Raw genomic sequence first — 18,741 nt, 5'->3', positions numbered from 1 at the left:
CTTCACAGGATTGGAACACACACGGGCAGAGGTAGCTTATCTCACAACAATTCATCCTCCATTTGTTTTGAAGGGCGGCTGGTACCGGTATCGTATGCCCTCACAGATAGGATTTGGCCTTCGTACATATATTTTTTTTCTTTTTCATCAATTATCATCTAATGAAGATAGTGTAGACAATACATTCTATATTGATTTATATATTTTTGTATTCAAAATATCTAATAATTATCCATTTGAGACTATAAGGTATGAAGGGTAACTCAGGTGTTGACATAGTGTTTTAAGTCGGCCTACATTGTTACGTATAACTGATCCTTTCGTCATTAAGAATGACTGGTATAGTGTTATAGCTTACTGAATTGTACAAGCATTAATGTTATTGATCAATAATAAGGTAATAATTCTAAATGGCTACACATCGTATACATTGTATATAAATCTATGATGATAAGCTGAGGCGTATTGCTGGATTACTTGCACTTAGTTTATGGTTAAACTTGTACATACTGATGTCTTTACAATCTTTATGCATCTTAATATAATGAATAATTGCCTTTGAACGGCTACTTTAACAGTTAGAGCAAGTCCCTGCAGTTCTCAGTACACCAACTGTTTGTTATTCTTCTTACAAACTAATATTATGTGATATATGATGTGTTTCGGTATGGATTTTGGCAAATGTCCATGCTTCTGGATTATATATGAATCAGTGAACAAGTGTATGTAACTATAAATACAATACTTATGTAATGTCATACATGGGCATGTCATGGCATGTTGAAGTATTTAGGTCAGGATTTTCTACATCAATTTGACTGTGGTCGAACCCCTTTCTATGAAAATGATTCTATTGTAAATAAGGTTCTACCATATATTTAAAAGGCTGTTTAAACGAGCACAAAGAAATCCAAAATTCTTATCAAATCATTTACCAAATAAAACAGACAGTGACCTTCAATAACAAGATTTAGATTATCAAGAAAAGTACGCATTACATTACTGTGAACGATAATAAAACTGAATGGTGTTTTGGCTACATTACAATAAATGTCTCCTTACGGCAGCATGATCAGCTGACCGGATTCAGGGACATTCAATATATTATTAAACGTAAATATAATATGCTTACCTTGATATGCCAATACTTATCTAATCCACACATATTCTATAGACTTTTACTATAATCAGGGATATCACAAGAAGTAGTTCAAATAGGTGGAGTACAAAAAATAAAAGTTTATTTCATATAAGGATGCTCCAGGTGCACGTCAACTGGTAAACAAACAATGTGCTTTATAGTTCAAGTATCCTAGAAGGTCAGACAGAATGAAATAGCCTGGTATCATAACAGTAAAATGTGATAGTGAATCAGTGCCTATCCCTAATATTTATAGTGCATCTCTCTTTCAATCAAGAACTGATGATTACAGAAGTGCAGCGGCCAGGCCTATCAACGACGCGCAATATTATGCGGTGAGTACTCCCGTGTTAGTCTGGCTTCAATAACATTTTTCATCGTTGTTTCTTGTAGTTAATCTTTCCCTCTTGTGAGCAAGTAATCACTTCATAAACAGATGCGGAGGTAAAACGGCCAGAGACTGTGATAAGAAATCAAGCAAGAGAGTTTAAAATATAAGAAATAAAGAAGTGCTTTCGTAGGGTCATCATGGTGTTTACAGTGATATATGATGGAAAATTCATGATACTGTACCCATAATGTAAGAGCTCCTTCCTCGTACAGTTCAGACAGTTACCCTTCATACGATATGTAAACTAGCCACAGCTCTCATAGAGGACGTTAGGAATGTTTATATAAGTTTCTTAATTACTTACATAAGTTGTGAGTGTAATAATAACATGTTTAAGATGACGCCTCGCTGTACCCTATAAGTAGGTCGTCTGATCTACCTTCTTGCATATGTTATGAATATATCTAACTCCTGTTAAGCTGTATTATTTCCATGGCAATCTACGGCAAAAAGCTCATGACATCGTAACTTAAAATTGTTTAAGAAATTAGTCAAATGATAGATGAATTTTAATTTACTTTCTGGGGTTTAACAGGCAAGAATTGTACGATGAATTAATGGAATTCGTGTTGTCAGGTAACGTAAATTGCAAGTATGTATATGTTCGCCAGGAGTACACCAAGGGCCTTTTTTTAGTTTATTGATGTAGAAACTATTGATTCTCTGGCCCTCCACTGCTGGGTTAGCAGTAATCTACAAGGTCGTTTAAAGTAACTGCTCATGAATATATATATCCTAATCTGTTGCACCTACATATTTCAACGATATAGCCTAGGAAAATACCTAATTAATGTTTCTCCGTTTCCTTGGTTACAGCCATCTTTAGTTATAATGTATTTCAAAGTGTATGTGATGTAATTTATATTGTTATGTTGAAGTGATTATACTGATATAATGTTTTCTCTTTGTTATGTGTTTACCACGTTATATTGTGTTGTGTTGTTTCAGGCAGTGTCTTGCAATATTATATTGAATCAACTTGGAATCTGTTGTTATGATTTGTCCCAGTGTGTTGACATCATGATGTATTCTGTCGCAATATAGCAAACCTGGCGTCCCTTTTCTTGGGGTTCCCAGAAGCCCCCTCCCGTGTGAAGAGAAATACGTCACAAATCTTTTCTCTGGTAGATGATAAAGAAGGGGTTTCCCTATTCTTCGGAAAATTATCATCCCAGATATGAGCATTTGTGAGCACCATTTCTTAAGGTGTGAGTGTTTCTCAAGATTGTATGTTTTAATCATGTAATACACACAGATAAATGTTTTATTTGTGAAATAAGACTTAATAGTTGTGATTGGTTTACAGCTCATGATCGATCGGTTGGTCATGTTTGCTGTCTTCATCTGTCGCTAGTCTGTATCCGCTGGGCACGTTAGCTATCACTGGACAATGTGATCGACTGTTTCGTTATTTGACCCCTTGGTTATATGCAAAAGAGTACCTACGAGTACCTCTGACGAGACTTGTCATAAGGCAGGATTGGAGAGAGAGCGAGACAGAAAATTTATATGCATAACTACTTTTGTTGGCAGTTCCTCCGTATAGTTAGAGATATATATTTATCGTTTAAGATGTACGATGATCATTGGCAGAAATACGATTTTCACCTTTGTAAAGTACAAGAACATTAACCTGATGAGAATAAGTGATGAACAAGCAATGTAAAGGAATTTAGCTTCTTACTAGTTCTGGGCGCATTGCGTACGTGTAAAAAAGAATTTGACAGGAAGGGCGTTCATGAATGTGATATAGTCTTTTTGTATGTCTGTCCTTCATGGCATATATGTTGTTTGTATGGTTGTACGTGTTTCCTTGTCTCATCTTCTGTCTGTTTCCCACAACTCTCACTTTCTTCCTTTCACCATCACCATAAAATTTTTGCCTGCCGTGTTATGTACTGTCATCATTAGAGCCGGCTATAGATGTAGCCAAAAGTTATATAGTAATTACCACACCTGTACATGCACGTCCTGGGACCGTATGGAGGGACAACAGTACAACCCCTGGAAGTGGGGCTCTATCCCCTATGGGTTGAGCTGTACAGTCCTTGGGGCCAGGTGGCGGACACACACACACACTAAGCTATAACCTTGACACTGAAGAGGCTGTGGCTTTGTTTTACTCTGTCCTTGTGGGTGATGTTTGGAGAAGTTTGTATTTGAAATTGTTTTGAAATATAACATTATCCCCCTCCCCGCAACTAAGTCACAATATAAATTATTTATGGAAACAGGTCTTCTTGTACTGATAACAGCAACTTTGAAAACCAACATCACTCTTTTATGATTTACAGCAAGTATCATATATATATATATATATATATATATATATATATATATATATATATATATATATATCCTTTTCATCCGAAGCCATAATTTCGTTAGTTCGATTTTAAAACATTATCTACTGAAACATTTTCTTTAAGAACAGTGTTAAGAGCACTTTTTTAAAGTTTAGAGAAAAACTTTTTGGTTGGAAAAATAACTTCCTTGGATGATTTTTTTTCTTCTATTTTGATCATACGCTTAAAAGTTTGCGAACAAATCAGTTGAAAGACGTAATACCCATGTGCTTCTATGTTTGTTTATTGACTAACTTTCTATCACAGTTTTTTTCCATAATCTATCAGTACACAAGGGCGGTATCTGAGATGGACAGTAGTTCGAATACTGTTTCCTTTTGCGAGAGATTTGTGAAGAATAACGTATTGCCTTCCACCTCACGAGAGAACTACAAACTGTATTACAGTTCCCGAGAACATGATAAATACGCTCCCACTTCTTGAGAAATGTATATACTGACCAGCTTGACGAGGCTATAATAAATTGTCCCCCGGACTTATCTCACGAAATACAATCCGGACCCTACTTCGCAAGGGGACAACGATACACACTTCGCGCGCAAACCGATATCCAGGCTTCGCCGGGATGAAGAGGACTGGAGAGGTTCCAGCGTACAGTCTACACCGGTCTGGAATGAACTGCGGGAGATGCTCGCCTCACCTTCCAGACCAAACCTTCAACATCCCTGGCGCAGCGCCGTGGTGGTGGCTGCCAGCTCTCGCTGGAAAACGTGCAACAGATGAATCAAATTTAGCCTTTACGTATATATATATATATATATATATATATATATATATATATATATATATATATATATATATATATATATATATATATATATATTGGCTGATATATTGTTTGGCCCTTTTATACTATTTTGTACTTTTTGTCGATTGACAAGTTTATTCAGGAGCAACAGTATCGCTCTGTGAGGTAGATTGAAATGGGTTCTGTGTGATGTCTGTTTTGTTCTCAAAGTGTAATGAAGACAATCACAGTAGTTTGTATCACAAGGGGATTCAGTATTGTATACATGATTACCAGAGGTTACGTACTGAACAAGGAAAGTTTCATTGTTCAACCTGTGATGTTTGTGTTTATCAAAACCTTAGTACTAAGGTAATGTCACTGTAATCACTGACAAGATATGGGGCCGATCTCCCTCACTTGCAGAATCGTACTTGCAGTAATCATAATAATGATAGTGAATGTTTTACAATAGACAGTTATGAAATAAAACGTGATGTCGCCGGGTACGTGAATCCTTTCAGGATGAGCGAGAACGTGTGTGTGTGTGGTGTGTGTGTGTGTGTGTGTGTGTGTGTGTGTGTGTGTGTGTGATTCACATTTACTCTAGTCCAGGCATGCATGTCAGGTTTAGTATGAAAGTTATGTGACTGTGCAGCCATGTTCTCGTTTCGTTTGAGGGGGGGGGAAAAAAAAGAAAAATGGGAGGACGGGCACCCTCTGTTCCCATCGTTGCCTGCGTCACAGGTGATCTCGCCTGCATCAGGACCGTATTACCACATTCCTGCCTCCTTTGCCATCGTGACCTTTCGTGACTTCTTGTGACCCCGAGGTGTCTCCTCTCCCAACCCTCGGTGTATCGGGTCAAGGTTCTGACCTCCACTGGAAGACCAGATCGCTTTCTTTCTGGTCTCCAGTCTGGGTCAAGTTGTCGAGCCATTTTCTCTGAAAAAAATCCTCAGAATCCCTGAAGATAAACATACAACATGTTTAGAGAACCTGCGATCTGTTTGGACAGAGGAGTGAGATATATTTCGATGCGTTCTAAAAATACTTGGAAATCCTGTTCATGATATTTATGCTGATATAACCAAGCGGTTCATTAATGAGTGGAGTCGGTAGAAATTAACCTTGGCAACCAAGCTTAGTTAAAACAAAATATGCAATTCAAAGTCAGCATCTTGGGGATGAATGTTCGACCCTTAGGTGGTAGGGTTTTGACCTCTGACCTGACCTTTGAGGGTCAGTGAGACAATGAGGTTCCCTACTGGTGACTTTTTTGTGTGTGATCCTGGGTCGGTCGGCTGCATGTCTTGCCTTTACACCACACGTCGACACGTCCCCGCCCACTGCAATTATCGTACAGTTTCTCATGCTTTCACATGTCTCAGTGGGAAGGTAGAGAATTCCAAAGCTTCGACGTATAGGGAAAGAAGCAGTAGTCAAAACACTTGCCGACGACACCCAGTTTCTTAGAGGCAGACAGCTATTCATGTAGATAAAGAATGTATGAGAAGAACCGAGAGTTACATTTCCTCTCTTTTCATACGTGACACTTATGAAACAGTTTGAATTTTGTTAACCTCGGTTTATGTTCATGGACGCTGAATGGAAGTTAAGGTTATTGCTGTTTAAGATTTGCCATCAGACGGCTTGGCACGGTCTCTATCCAATCATTGCTCGTTCTGTAGTTACCCTTTTATTGTGTGTGTAAAGATTTGCCAGGGCTAAGCTTGGCACGCGGTCTTGTCTGTAACAGCCCGTTCTTTGGTGTGCCATTACTGGCATCATTGCAAATAGATTGAGTGATCAGTTCGATGCGAATTAGACTTACAATATAAGGATGACGAGGAGCTGGTGCCTTTTACCAGAGGTTCACGATACATTGTATGTGCAACAACGTAAAAAAGATAGAAATTACGTCAGTTTTCCAAAAGCTAAAAGTCTGTGTATGTCTCTGATGTTATTGTGATATTGATGAAAATTAGATAAGTGATTTTGCTCATCGTAATCTACTATTGTAACTACTGCAGTAAAGAGAATAACCATTGATTCAGTCCGGCGGGAACAATTTAGTTTTCGGTCACTTGGAAGAAAATGTATGTTAATAATTTAAGGGGAACCTAGTAAAGACATTGGTTTGTTATTTTCGCCAAGAATACTTTAAATATAAAACAATAGGGATTATTATATTCTGTGTTGATAGTTATATACTTTGCTGTCACCATTTTATGTGTGGATAGATCATCGTATAATTATGATATGAGTTGTAGTTATTGAATCTTAAAAGTGTTTTCTTTTTTGATGCGAAACAAGCTAATTTCTGTAGTTTGAGATATATTGTGTTGATATTAGAATCGAACCCATTCTTACTGCTAAAGAAGCTGTATCGATAGGTTGGAACATATTGGGTTTGATATTTGAATGGAGACCCATTCTTACTTTAAGAAATTAGTATACTTTGCATGAAAAAAGTACACCAATATCTGTATATATATATATATATATATATATATATATATATATATATATATATATATATATATATATATATTTTACCTACAATGAAAAAGTATCTGGATCTTGATCATTCCAAAAACTTTACTCACAAGATGATTCTACATACTAGCTATGATATGCAGTAAAGGTGAATGCCTTGTAAGGTTGACTACCTGTGTACTTCAGCATGTTGCAGTAAAATACTTTAGGGTAATTTCTTTCATCCGTATTAAATGATATAATACTTTTATATATAAATACGAAGAATAATATTTATAATCATAGATATATAAATTTTGTAAAAAATATCAGTTTAATCTTCTTTTTGCATTGGATAGTTTATGATATTCGACAGTCCGCAGGAATATTAGAGAGTACCTCGTGTTCGATTAAATTTGCTAGCTTTGCGCAGTGGCAGTATCGTAACCAATGAGGTTCATCCGAGGTGCGATTATTGCTAGTTGAAAACTTTTCCCAATACCCCGTCTAGTCGTCGTGAAATATCGGCGGCTATGACAATTTTTATATGCCCGCTCAAGGGCTTCATTAGCATGTAATTAAATAAATCACCTCGTAGTATACTACCGTATCTTATTTTTCACGTTGAAAATTCCAGTCTCGGACAAAAGTCCACATCAAGGCTGGACCTTAATTGAAATATTGAATTATGAAGTGGAAAAAGAAGTCGAGGGAAAGTATTCACGAATTTTTGAGAACATGAAAGGTCTGTCTGTTGAAATGTGCCAGGTCATAGTTAATGGGAAAGACGTGGGATGGTAGAGAATTCCAAAGCTTCGACGTATAGGGAAAGAAGCAGTTGTCAAAACGGCCCACCCTAGACTTGCCGATGACACCCAGTTTCTTAGAGGCAGACAGCTATTCATGTAGATAGAGAATGTATGAGAAGAACCGATAGTTACATTTCCTCTCTTTTCATACGTGACACTTATGAAACAGTTTGAATTTTGTTAACCTCGGCTTATGTTCATGGACGCTGAGATGGAAGTTAAGTTTATTGCTGTTTAAGATTTGCCATCAGACGGCTTGGCACGGTCTCTGTCCAATCATTGCTCGTTCTGTAGTTACCCTTTTATTGTGTGTGTAAAGATTTGCCAGGGCTAAGCTTGGCACGCGGTCTTGTCTGTAACAGCCCGTTCTTTGGTGTGCCATTACCGGCATCATTGCAAATAGATTGAGTGATCAGTTCGATGCGAATTAGACTTACAATATAAGGATAACGAGGAGCTAGTGCCTTTTACCAGAGGTCCACGATACATTGTATGTGCAACAAAGTAAAAAAAGATAGAAATTACGTCAGTTTTCCAAAAGCTAAAAGTCTGTATGTCTCTGATGCTATTGTGATATTGATGAAAATTAGATAAGTGATTTTGCTCATCGTAATCTACTATTGTAACTACTGCAGTAAAGAGAATAACCATTGATTCAGTCCGGCGGGAACAATTTAGTTTTCGGTCACTTGGAAGAAAATGTATGTTAATAATTTAAGGGGAACCTAGTAAAGACATTGGTTTGTTATTTTCGCCAAGAATACTTTAAATATTAAACAATAGGGATTATTATGTTCTGTGTTGATAGTTATATACTTTGCTGTCACCATTTTATGTGTGGATAGATCATCGTATAATTATGATATGAGTTGTAGTTATTGAATCTTAAAAGTGTTTTCTTTTTTGATGCGAAACAAGCTAATTTCTGTAGTTTGAGATATATTGTGTTGATATTAGAATCGAACCCATTCTTACTGCTAAAGAAGCTGTATCGATAGGTTGGAATATATTGGGTCTGATATTTGAATGGTGAACCATTCTTACTTTAAGAAATTAACATACTTTGCATGGAAAAAGTATACCAATACCTGTATATTTATATATTTTTTACCTACAATGAAAAAGTATCTGGATCTTGATCATTCCAATAACTTTACTTACAAGATGATTCTACATACTAGCTATGATATGCAGTAAAGGTGAATGCCTTGTAAGGTTGACTACCTGTGTACGTCAGCATTTCTACTGCCTTGCGGTATAATACTGTAGGGTAATTTCTTTTATCCGTATTGAATGATATAATACTTTTATATTAAATACGAAGAATAATATTTATAATCATAGATATATAAATTTAGTAAAACATGTGAGCTTACTTTTTTTTTTGCATTGGATAGTTAGTGATATTCGAAAGTCCGCAGGAATATTAGAGAGTACCTCGTTTTCGTTTGAATTTGTTAGCTTTGCGCAGTGGCAGTATCGTAACCAATGAGGTTCATCCGAGGTGCGATTATTGCTAGTTGAAAACTTTTCCCAATACCCCGTCTAGTCGTCGTGAAATATCGGCGGCTATGACAATTTTTATATGCCCGCTCAAGGGCTTCATTAGCATGTAATTAGATAAATCACCTCGTAGTATACTACCGTATCTTATTTTTCACGTTGAAAATTCCAGTCTCGGACAAATGTCCACATCAAGGCTGGACCTTAATTGAAATAAGAATTATAAAGCGGAAAAGAAGTCGAGGGAAAGTATTCACGAATTTTTGAGAACATGAAAGGTCTGTCTGTTGAAATGTGCCAGGTCATAGTTAATGGGAAAGACGTGGGATGGTAGAGAATTCCAAAGCTTCGACGTATAGGGAAAGAAGCAGTTGTCAAAACGGCCCACCCTCGACTTGCCGATGACACCCAGTTTCTTAGAGGCAGACAGCTATATATGTAGATAGAGAATGTATGAGAAGAACCGATAGTTACATTTCCTCTCTTTTCATACGTGACACTTATGAAACAGTTTGAATTTTGTTAACCTCGGCTTATGTTCATGGACGCTGAGATGGAAGTTAAGTTCATTGCTGTTTAAGATTTGCCATCAGACGGCTTGGCACGGTCTCTGTCCAATAATTGCTCGTTCTGTAGTTACCCTTTTATTGTGTGTGTAAAGATTTGCCAGGGCTAAGCTTGGCACGCGGTCTTGTCTGTAACAGCCCGTTCTTTGGTGTGCCATTACCGGCATCATTGCAAATAGATTGAATGATCAGTTCGATGCGAATTAGACTTACAATATAAGGATAACGAGGAGCTAGTGCCTTTTACCAGAGGTCCACGATACATTGTATGTGCAACAAAGTAAAAAAAGAGAAATTACGTCAGTTTTCCAAAAGCTAAAAGTCTGTATGTCTCTGATGCTATTGTGATATTGATGAAAATTAGATAAGTGATTTTGCTCATCGTAATCTACTATTGTAACTACTGCAGTAAAGAGAATAACCGTTGATTCAGTCCGGCGGGAACAATTTAGTTTTCGGTCACTTGGAAGAAAATGTTAATAATTTAAGGGGAACCTAGTAAAGACATTGGTTTGTTATTTTCGCCAAGAATACTTTAAATATTAAACAATAGGGATTATTATGTTCTGTGTTGATAGTTATATACTTTGCTGTCACCATTTTATGTATGGATAGATCATCGTATAATTATGATATGAGTTGTAGTTATTGAATCTTAAAAGTGTTTTCTTTTTTGATGCGAAACAAGCTAATTTCTGTAGTTTGAGATATTTTGTGTTGATATTAGAATCGAATCCATTCTTACTGCTAAAGAAGCTGTATCGATAGGTTGGAATATATTGGGTCTGATATTTGAATGGTGAACCATTCTTACTTTAAGAAATTAACATACTTTGCATGGAAAAAGTATACCAATACCTGTATATTTATATATTTTTTACCTACATGAAAAAGTATCTGGATCTTGATCATTCCAATAACTTTACTTACAAGATGATTCTACAAACTAGCTATGATATGCAGTAAAGGTGAATGCCTTGTAAGGTTGACTACCTGTGTACGTCAGCATTTCTACTGCCTTGCGGTATAATACTTTAGGGTAATTTCTTTTATCCGTATTGAATGTTATAATACTTTTATATATAAATACGAAGAATAATATTTATAATCATAGATATATAAATTTAGTAAAACATATGAGCTTACTTTTTTTTTTGCATTGGATAGTTTAGTGATATTCGAAAGTCCGCAGGAATATTAGAGAGTACCTCGTTTTCGTTTGAAATTTGCTAGCTTTGCGCAGTGGCAGTATCGTAACCAATGAGGTTCATCCGAGGTGCGATTATTGCTAGTTGAAAACTTTTCCCAATACCCCGTCTAGTCGTCGTGAAATATCGGCGGCTATGACAATTTTTATATGCCCGCTCAAGGGCTTCATTAGCATGTAATTAAATAAATCACCTCGTAGTATACTACCGTATCCTATTTTTCACGTTGAAAATTCCAGTCTCGGACGAAAGTCCACATCAAGGCTGGACCTTAATTGAAATATTGAATTATGAAGTGGAAAAAGAAGTCGAGGGAAAGTATTCACGAATTTTTGAGAACATGAAAGGTCTGTCTGTTGAAATGTGCCAGGTCATAGTTAATGGGAAAGACGTGGGATGGTAGAGAATTCCAAAGCTTCGACGTATAGGGAAAGAAGCAGTTGTCAAAACGGCCCACCCTAGACTTGCCGATGACACCCAGTTTCTTAGAGGCAGACAGCTATTCATGTAGATAGAGAATGTATGAGAAGAACCGATAGTTACATTTCCTCTCTTTTCATACGTGACACTTATGAAACAGTTTGAATTTTGTTAACCTCGGCTTATGTTCATGGACGCTGAGATGGAAGTTAAGTTTATTGCTGTTTAAGATTTGCCATCAGACGGCTTGGCACGGTCTCTGTCCAATCATTGCTCGTTCTGTAGTTACCCTTTTATTGTGTGTGTAAAGATTTGCCAGGGCTAAGCTTGGCACGCGGTCTTGTCTGTAACAGCCCGTTCTTTGGTGTGCCATTACCGGCATCATTGCAAATAGATTGAGTGATCAGTTCGATGCGAATTAGACTTACAATATAAGGATAACGAGGAGCTAGTGCCTTTTACCAGAGGTCCACGATACATTGTATGTGCAACAAAGTAAAAAAAGATAGAAATTACGTCAGTTTTCCAAAAGCTAAAAGTCTGTATGTCTCTGATGTTATTGTGATATTGATGAAAATTAGATAAGTGATTTTGCTCATCGTAATCTACTATTGTAACTACTGCAGTAAAGAGAATAACCGTTGATTCAGTCCGGCGGGAACAATTTAGTTTTCGGTCACTTGGAAGAAAATGTTAATAATTTAAGGGGAACCTAGTAAAGACATTGGTTTGTTATTTTCGCCAAGAATACTTTAAATATTAAACAATAGGGATTATTATGTTCTGTGTTGATAGTTATATACTTTGCTGTCACCATTTTATGTGTGGATAGATCATCGTATAATTATGATATGAGTTGTAGTTATTGAATCTTAAAAGTGTTTTCTTTTTTGATGCGAAACAAGCTAATTTCTGTAGTTTGAGATATATTGTGTTGATATTAGAATCGAACCCATTCTTACTGCTAAAGAAGCTGTATCGATAGGTTGGAATATATTGGGTCTGATATTTGAATGGTGAACCATTCTTACTTTAAGAAATTAACATACTTTGCATGGAAAAAGTATACCAATACCTGTATATTTATATATTTTTTACCTACAATGAAAAAGTATCTGGATCTTGATCATTCCAATAACTTTACTTACAAGATGATTCTACATACTAGCTATGATATGCAGTAAAGGTGAATGCCTTGTAAGGTTGACTACCTGTGTACGTCAGCATTTCTACTGCCTTGCGGTATAATACTGTAGGGTAATTTCTTTTATCCGTATTGAATGATATAATACTTTTATATTAAATACGAAGAATAATATTTATAATCATAGATATATAAATTTAGTAAAACATGTGAGCTTACTTTTTTTTTTGCATTGGATAGTTAGTGATATTCGAAAGTCCGCAGGAATATTAGAGAGTACCTCGTTTTCGTTTGAATTTGTTAGCTTTGCGCAGTGGCAGTATCGTAACCAATGAGGTTCATCCGAGGTGCGATTATTGCTAGTTGAAAACTTTTCCCAATACCCCGTCTAGTCGTCGTGAAATATCGGCGGCTATGACAATTTTTATATGCCCGCTCAAGGGCTTCATTAGCATGTAATTAGATAAATCACCTCGTAGTATACTACCGTATCTTATTTTTCACGTTGAAAATTCCAGTCTCGGACAAATGTCCACATCAAGGCTGGACCTTAATTGAAATAAGAATTATAAAGCGGAAAAGAAGTCGAGGGAAAGTATTCACGAATTTTTGAGAACATGAAAGGTCTGTCTGTTGAAATGTGCCAGGTCATAGTTAATGGGAAAGACGTGGGATGGTAGAGAATTCCAAAGCTTCGACGTATAGGGAAAGAAGCAGTTGTCAAAACGGCCCACCCTCGACTTGCCGATGACACCCAGTTTCTTAGAGGCAGACAGCTATATATGTAGATAGAGAATGTATGAGAAGAACCGATAGTTACATTTCCTCTCTTTTCATACGTGACACTTATGAAACAGTTTGAATTTTGTTAACCTCGGCTTATGTTCATGGACGCTGAGATGGAAGTTAAGTTCATTGCTGTTTAAGATTTGCCATCAGACGGCTTGGCACGGTCTCTGTCCAATAATTGCTCGTTCTGTAGTTACCCTTTTATTGTGTGTGTAAAGATTTGCCAGGGCTAAGCTTGGCACGCGGTCTTGTCTGTAACAGCCCGTTCTTTGGTGTGCCATTACCGGCATCATTGCAAATAGATTGAATGATCAGTTCGATGCGAATTAGACTTACAATATAAGGATAACGAGGAGCTAGTGCCTTTTACCAGAGGTCCACGATACATTGTATGTGCAACAAAGTAAAAAAAGAGAAATTACGTCAGTTTTCCAAAAGCTAAAAGTCTGTATGTCTCTGATGCTATTGTGATATTGATGAAAATTAGATAAGTGATTTTGCTCATCGTAATCTACTATTGTAACTACTGCAGTAAAGAGAATAACCGTTGATTCAGTCCGGCGGGAACAATTTAGTTTTCGGTCACTTGGAAGAAAATGTTAATAATTTAAGGGGAACCTAGTAAAGACATTGGTTTGTTATTTTCGCCAAGAATACTTTAAATATTAAACAATAGGGATTATTATGTTCTGTGTTGATAGTTATATACTTTGCTGTCACCATTTTATGTATGGATAGATCATCGTATAATTATGATATGAGTTGTAGTTATTGAATCTTAAAAGTGTTTTCTTTTTTGATGCGAAACAAGCTAATTTCTGTAGTTTGAGATATTTTGTGTTGATATTAGAATCGAATCCATTCTTACTGCTAAAGAAGCTGTATCGATAGGTTGGAATATATTGGGTCTGATATTTGAATGGTGAACCATTCTTACTTTAAGAAATTAACATACTTTGCATGGAAAAAGTATACCAATACCTGTATATTTATATATTTTTTACCTACAATGAAAAAGTATCTGGATCTTGATCATTCCAATAACTTTACTTACAAGATGATTCTACAAACTAGCTATGATATGCAGTAAAGGTGAATGCCTTGTAAGGTTGACTACCTGTGTACGTCAGCATTTCTACTGCCTTGCGGTATAATACTTTAGGGTAATTTCTTTTATCCGTATTGAATGTTATAATACTTTTATATATAAATACGAAGAATAATATTTATAATCATAAATATATAAATTTAGTAAAACATGTGAGCTTACTTTTTTTTTTTTGCATTGGATAGTTAGTGATATTCGAAAGTCCGCAGGAATATTAGAGAGTACCTCGTTTTCGTTTGAATTTGTTAGCTTTGCGCAGTGGCAGTATCGTAACCAATGAGGTTCATCCGAGGTGCGATTATTGCTAGTTGAAAACTTTTCCCAATACCCCGTCTAGTCGTCGTGAAATATCGGCGGCTATGACAATTTTTATATGCCCGCTCAAGGGCTTCATTAGCATGTAATTAGATAAATCACCTCGTAGTATACTACCGTATCCTATTTTTCACGTTGAAAATTCCAGTCTCGGACGAATGTCCACATCAAGGCTGGACCTTAATTGAAATAAGAATTATAAAGCGGAAAAGAAGTCGAGGGAAAGTATTCACGAATTTTTGAGAACATGAAAGGTCTGTCTGTTGAAATGTGCCAGGTCATAGTTAATGGGAAAGACGTGGGATGGTAGAGAATTCCAAAGCTTCGACGTATAGGGAAAGAAGCAGTTTTCAAAACGGCCCACCCTCGACTTGCCGATGACACCCAGTTTCTTAGAGGCAGACAGCTATTCATGTATATAAAGAATGTATGAGAAGAACCGATAGTTACATTTCCTTTTTTTCATACGTGACTCTTATGAAACAGTTTGAATTTTGTTAACCTCGGCTTATGTTCATGGACGCTTATTGCTGTTTAAGATTTGCCATCAGACGGCTTGGCACGGTCTCTATCCAATCATTGCTCGTTCTGTAGTTACCCTTTTATTGTGTGTGTAAAGATTTGCCAGGGCTAAGCTTGGCACGCGGTCTTGTCTGTAACAGCCCGTTCTTTGGTGTGCCATTACTGGCATCATTGCAAATAGATTGAATGATCAGTTCGATGCGAATTAGACTTACAATATAAGGATAACGAGGAGCTGGTGCCTTTTACCAGAGTTCCACGATACATTGTATGTGCAACAACGTAAAAAAGATAGAAATTACGTCAGTTTTCCAAAAGCTAAAAGTCTGTGTATGTCTCTGATGTTATTGTGATATTGATGAAAATTAGATAAGTGATTTTGCTCATCGTAATCTACTATTGTAACTACTGCAGTAAAGAGAATAACCGTTGATTCAGTCCGGCGGGAACAATTTAGTTTTCGGTCACTTGGAAGAAAATGTTAATAATTTAAGGGGAACCTAGTAAAGACATTGGTTTGTTATTTTCGCCAAGAATACTTTAAATGTAAAACAATAGGGATTATTATGTTCTCTGTTGATAGTTGTATACTTTGCTGTCACCATTTTATTTGTGGATAGATCATCGTATAATTATGATATGAGTTGTAGTTATTGAATCTTAAGTGTTTTCTTTTTTGATGCGAAACAAGCTAATTTCTGTAGTTTGAGATATATTGTGTTGATATTTGAATCGAACCCATTCTTACTGTTAAAGAAGCTATATCGATAGGTTGGAACATATTGGGTTTGCTATTTGAATGGAGACCCATTCTTACTTTTAGAAATTAGTATACTTTGCATGGAAAAATTATATCAATATCTGTATATTTATATATATTTTTTTACCTACAATGAAAAAGTATCTGGATCTTGATCATTCCAACAACTTTACTTGCAAGATGATTCTACATACTAGCTATGATATGCAGTAAAGGTGAATGCCTTGTAAGGCTGTCTACCTGTGTACTTCAGCATTTCTACTGCGTTGCGGTAAAACACTTTAGGGCAATTTTTTTGTGTTAAATGACATAATACTTTTATATATAGATACGAAAAATAATATTTATAATCATTAATATATAAACTTTGTTAAAGTGTTTTATGTTAAACTTTTTTTGCATTGGATAGTTAATGATATTCGACAGTCCGCAGGAATATTAAAGAGTACCTCGTTTTCGTTTGAAGTTGTTAGCTTTGCGCAGTGGCAGTATCGTAACCAATGAGGTTCATCCGAGGTGCGATTATTGCTAGTTGAAAACTTTTCCCAATACCCCGTCTAGTCGTCGTGAAAGACCGGCGGCTATGACAATTTTTGTATGCCCGCTCAAGGGCTTCATATACATTTAGGTTAAACTTTCAAAGAAATGATAATAGTGTTTGTGTGTACAGTATAAACGATCTAAGGCTGCAAAGCTCAAGACACTACCTCACGCGTATCATGATGTTAGTTGTAACACTATTTCAATTGCTTATGGGTGTTTTTTTTTTTCTAACAATGCCTTTTAACTACTGCTTTCAAGTTACTCATACCTCCGTCATGTAAGGTTGTGTACATTCACCTCGTATAAACATATGATACAAATGTATGCCTCATCGTGCATGCTTCATATCTGGACGAAGAATGAAAGCTTGCTGTTTATGCCTCGCACTTGGATGGTTCATGGATCTGTGGGGAGAAATCATTACATAACAGTCATAAATCTCTTATTAACAATAAGAACCAACTTATGTATATTAGGCATTTCTCATTTTCTCAAATATTGTATTAATAGTAAGCAATTCTTTAAGTTCTACAGGATAATTTCAGCTGGCTTCTTTATATATGAATCAACACTAAAAGATGGAGTTCGGCTGATGGTTACCACCTTTTGAACATGGAGACCAGCCACTCAGTTGATAGCTATTCCTTTGGATTATTTTCCGCCTTTTGTCTTTTCTTCTTCGTACAACGTTTAAGAGGTAGCTCTTTAAACATCAGCAGGGCCCTAATTAGATCGTACTATCTTTTTGTCTCACTTTATTTCACTCGAGATGGCCTTCGAATTAGGCATGTTTTGCCTGTGCCCATATTGGTCTCTAGAAATACTATGAAACAGCCGAAGGTATTTTCACTTTTACAGTAAAGTTGGCAGGTGTGTCTTCGTAATAAGATAACCATAGAATGGGCTTTCGCTTATAACAGAACCGTGCCATATTGGGCGTTTGCTAATCTTTACATTCACAGCAATTGGCTGGGGAATTTGAATGTCAATGTGTGATTATGGTGAAGCTTCAATTACCGGTATCTTCCTATGCATTATATATTCGATGTACTATAGCCCTAAGGTATATAGTAAGCTTGTATGCAGTCTTGTGCGTACTGAACATCGAATTACATGTTTTAAATGTATATGAAGCCCTTGAGCGGGCATACAAAAATTGTCATAGCCGCCGGTCTTTCACGACGACTAGACGGGGTATTGGGAAAAGTTTTCAACTAGCAATAATCGCACCTCGGATGAACCTCATTGGTTACGATACTGCCACTGCGCAAAGCTAAGTACATTTAGCTTTTGAGCCATCCTGCCCTGGGCTTTTGCACACCTTTGTACATTAGTAGATATTTAATGCGACAATAATTTTATTACTTTATAAACACTTTTATTTTTCATACCGCTTATTTTGTATACATATTTGGTATTTTTACTAAAAAGAATGGATAGAATGGGAAAGGAAGACTGATAATCATGTGAAAAACATGAAATTCAAATGGATCTTCCTCATTAATTCATTTTTTGATATTTTATTTCCATTAGAGAGTTATTTGTGTCTGCTGTTTTGCCTGTGTGAATATTTCGTTAATTCTTCAAACAAACAAACAAAAATGAGTATAAAACATTTGAGTCTAGAATGATTGAAATATGTATGTTTCATGGAATACAAAGCTGCAAGAGTCGTAAATAACGAAGGGAGAACTAATACAAACTTAGATTTTCAGCTTGACCGTTCCAAACTGAGAGTTAAAAGTTAAAAACAGCTAGTAAAGATTGATTTGACCTACATACAAATTTGAAATTGTGTTCTATGCTCTCATTATGTATGATGACTGGAGTGGTGTCTAGAGGTGCTCCTAAGTGTTATGATATTTAGGATTTGGGAAATCAAAATGCTATACATTTATGGAAAGACATTCAGCTTTCTTCATCCACAGCCTTTAGTGAATGTTGGTCTGTT

The 18,741-nt window shown here is 36.2% G+C and overlaps 1 protein-coding gene and 7 non-coding genes across 9 annotated transcripts in view; 6 read left to right on the top strand and 2 right to left on the bottom strand.

Moving 5' to 3' along the window:
- LOC139751940 (alkaline phosphatase-like) overlaps window positions 1-4,532 on the bottom strand; it is a 47,998-nt gene extending 43,466 nt beyond the window's left edge. Inside the window, exon 1 of one of the 2 annotated variants that reach the window (XM_071667644.1) lies at window positions 4,430-4,532. The gene's annotated coding sequence lies outside the window, so the exon portion shown is untranslated. Of the gene's footprint in view, window positions 1-4,338 lie in introns of both variants that reach the window. The other variant, XM_071667643.1, reaches the window with a different exon arrangement.
- Window positions 4,533-7,524: 2,992 nt separating this feature from the next.
- Window positions 7,525-7,665, top strand: LOC139752280 (U4 spliceosomal RNA). Its single transcript, XR_011713531.1, has one exon. It is a non-coding gene; the product is annotated as a U4 spliceosomal RNA (small nuclear RNA).
- Window positions 7,666-9,371: 1,706 nt separating this feature from the next.
- On the top strand, window positions 9,372-9,512 carry LOC139752279 (U4 spliceosomal RNA). Its single transcript, XR_011713530.1, has one exon. It is a non-coding gene; the product is annotated as a U4 spliceosomal RNA (small nuclear RNA).
- Window positions 9,513-11,212: 1,700 nt separating this feature from the next.
- Window positions 11,213-11,353, top strand: LOC139752278 (U4 spliceosomal RNA). Its single transcript, XR_011713529.1, has one exon. It is a non-coding gene; the product is annotated as a U4 spliceosomal RNA (small nuclear RNA).
- A 1,702-nt stretch (window positions 11,354-13,055) lies between these two features.
- On the top strand, window positions 13,056-13,196 carry LOC139752277 (U4 spliceosomal RNA). Its single transcript, XR_011713528.1, has one exon. It is a non-coding gene; the product is annotated as a U4 spliceosomal RNA (small nuclear RNA).
- A 1,701-nt stretch (window positions 13,197-14,897) lies between these two features.
- On the top strand, window positions 14,898-15,038 carry LOC139752275 (U4 spliceosomal RNA). The gene has a single exon (XR_011713527.1). It is a non-coding gene; the product is annotated as a U4 spliceosomal RNA (small nuclear RNA).
- A 1,680-nt stretch (window positions 15,039-16,718) lies between these two features.
- Window positions 16,719-16,859, top strand: LOC139752274 (U4 spliceosomal RNA). The gene has a single exon (XR_011713526.1). It is a non-coding gene; the product is annotated as a U4 spliceosomal RNA (small nuclear RNA).
- A 1,065-nt stretch (window positions 16,860-17,924) lies between these two features.
- LOC139752273 (U4 spliceosomal RNA) lies at window positions 17,925-18,065 on the bottom strand. The gene has a single exon (XR_011713525.1). It is a non-coding gene; the product is annotated as a U4 spliceosomal RNA (small nuclear RNA).
- Between the last annotated feature and the right edge of the window lie 676 nt (window positions 18,066-18,741).

The sequence above is a fragment of the Panulirus ornatus genome, chromosome 12 (assembly GCF_036320965.1).
Source record: "Panulirus ornatus isolate Po-2019 chromosome 12, ASM3632096v1, whole genome shotgun sequence".
In the NCBI taxonomy this organism is placed as follows: Eukaryota; Metazoa; Arthropoda; class Malacostraca; order Decapoda; family Palinuridae; genus Panulirus; species Panulirus ornatus.
Note: the sequence above shows the minus strand (reverse complement) of the source record. Positions and strands in the feature narration are given on the sequence as shown.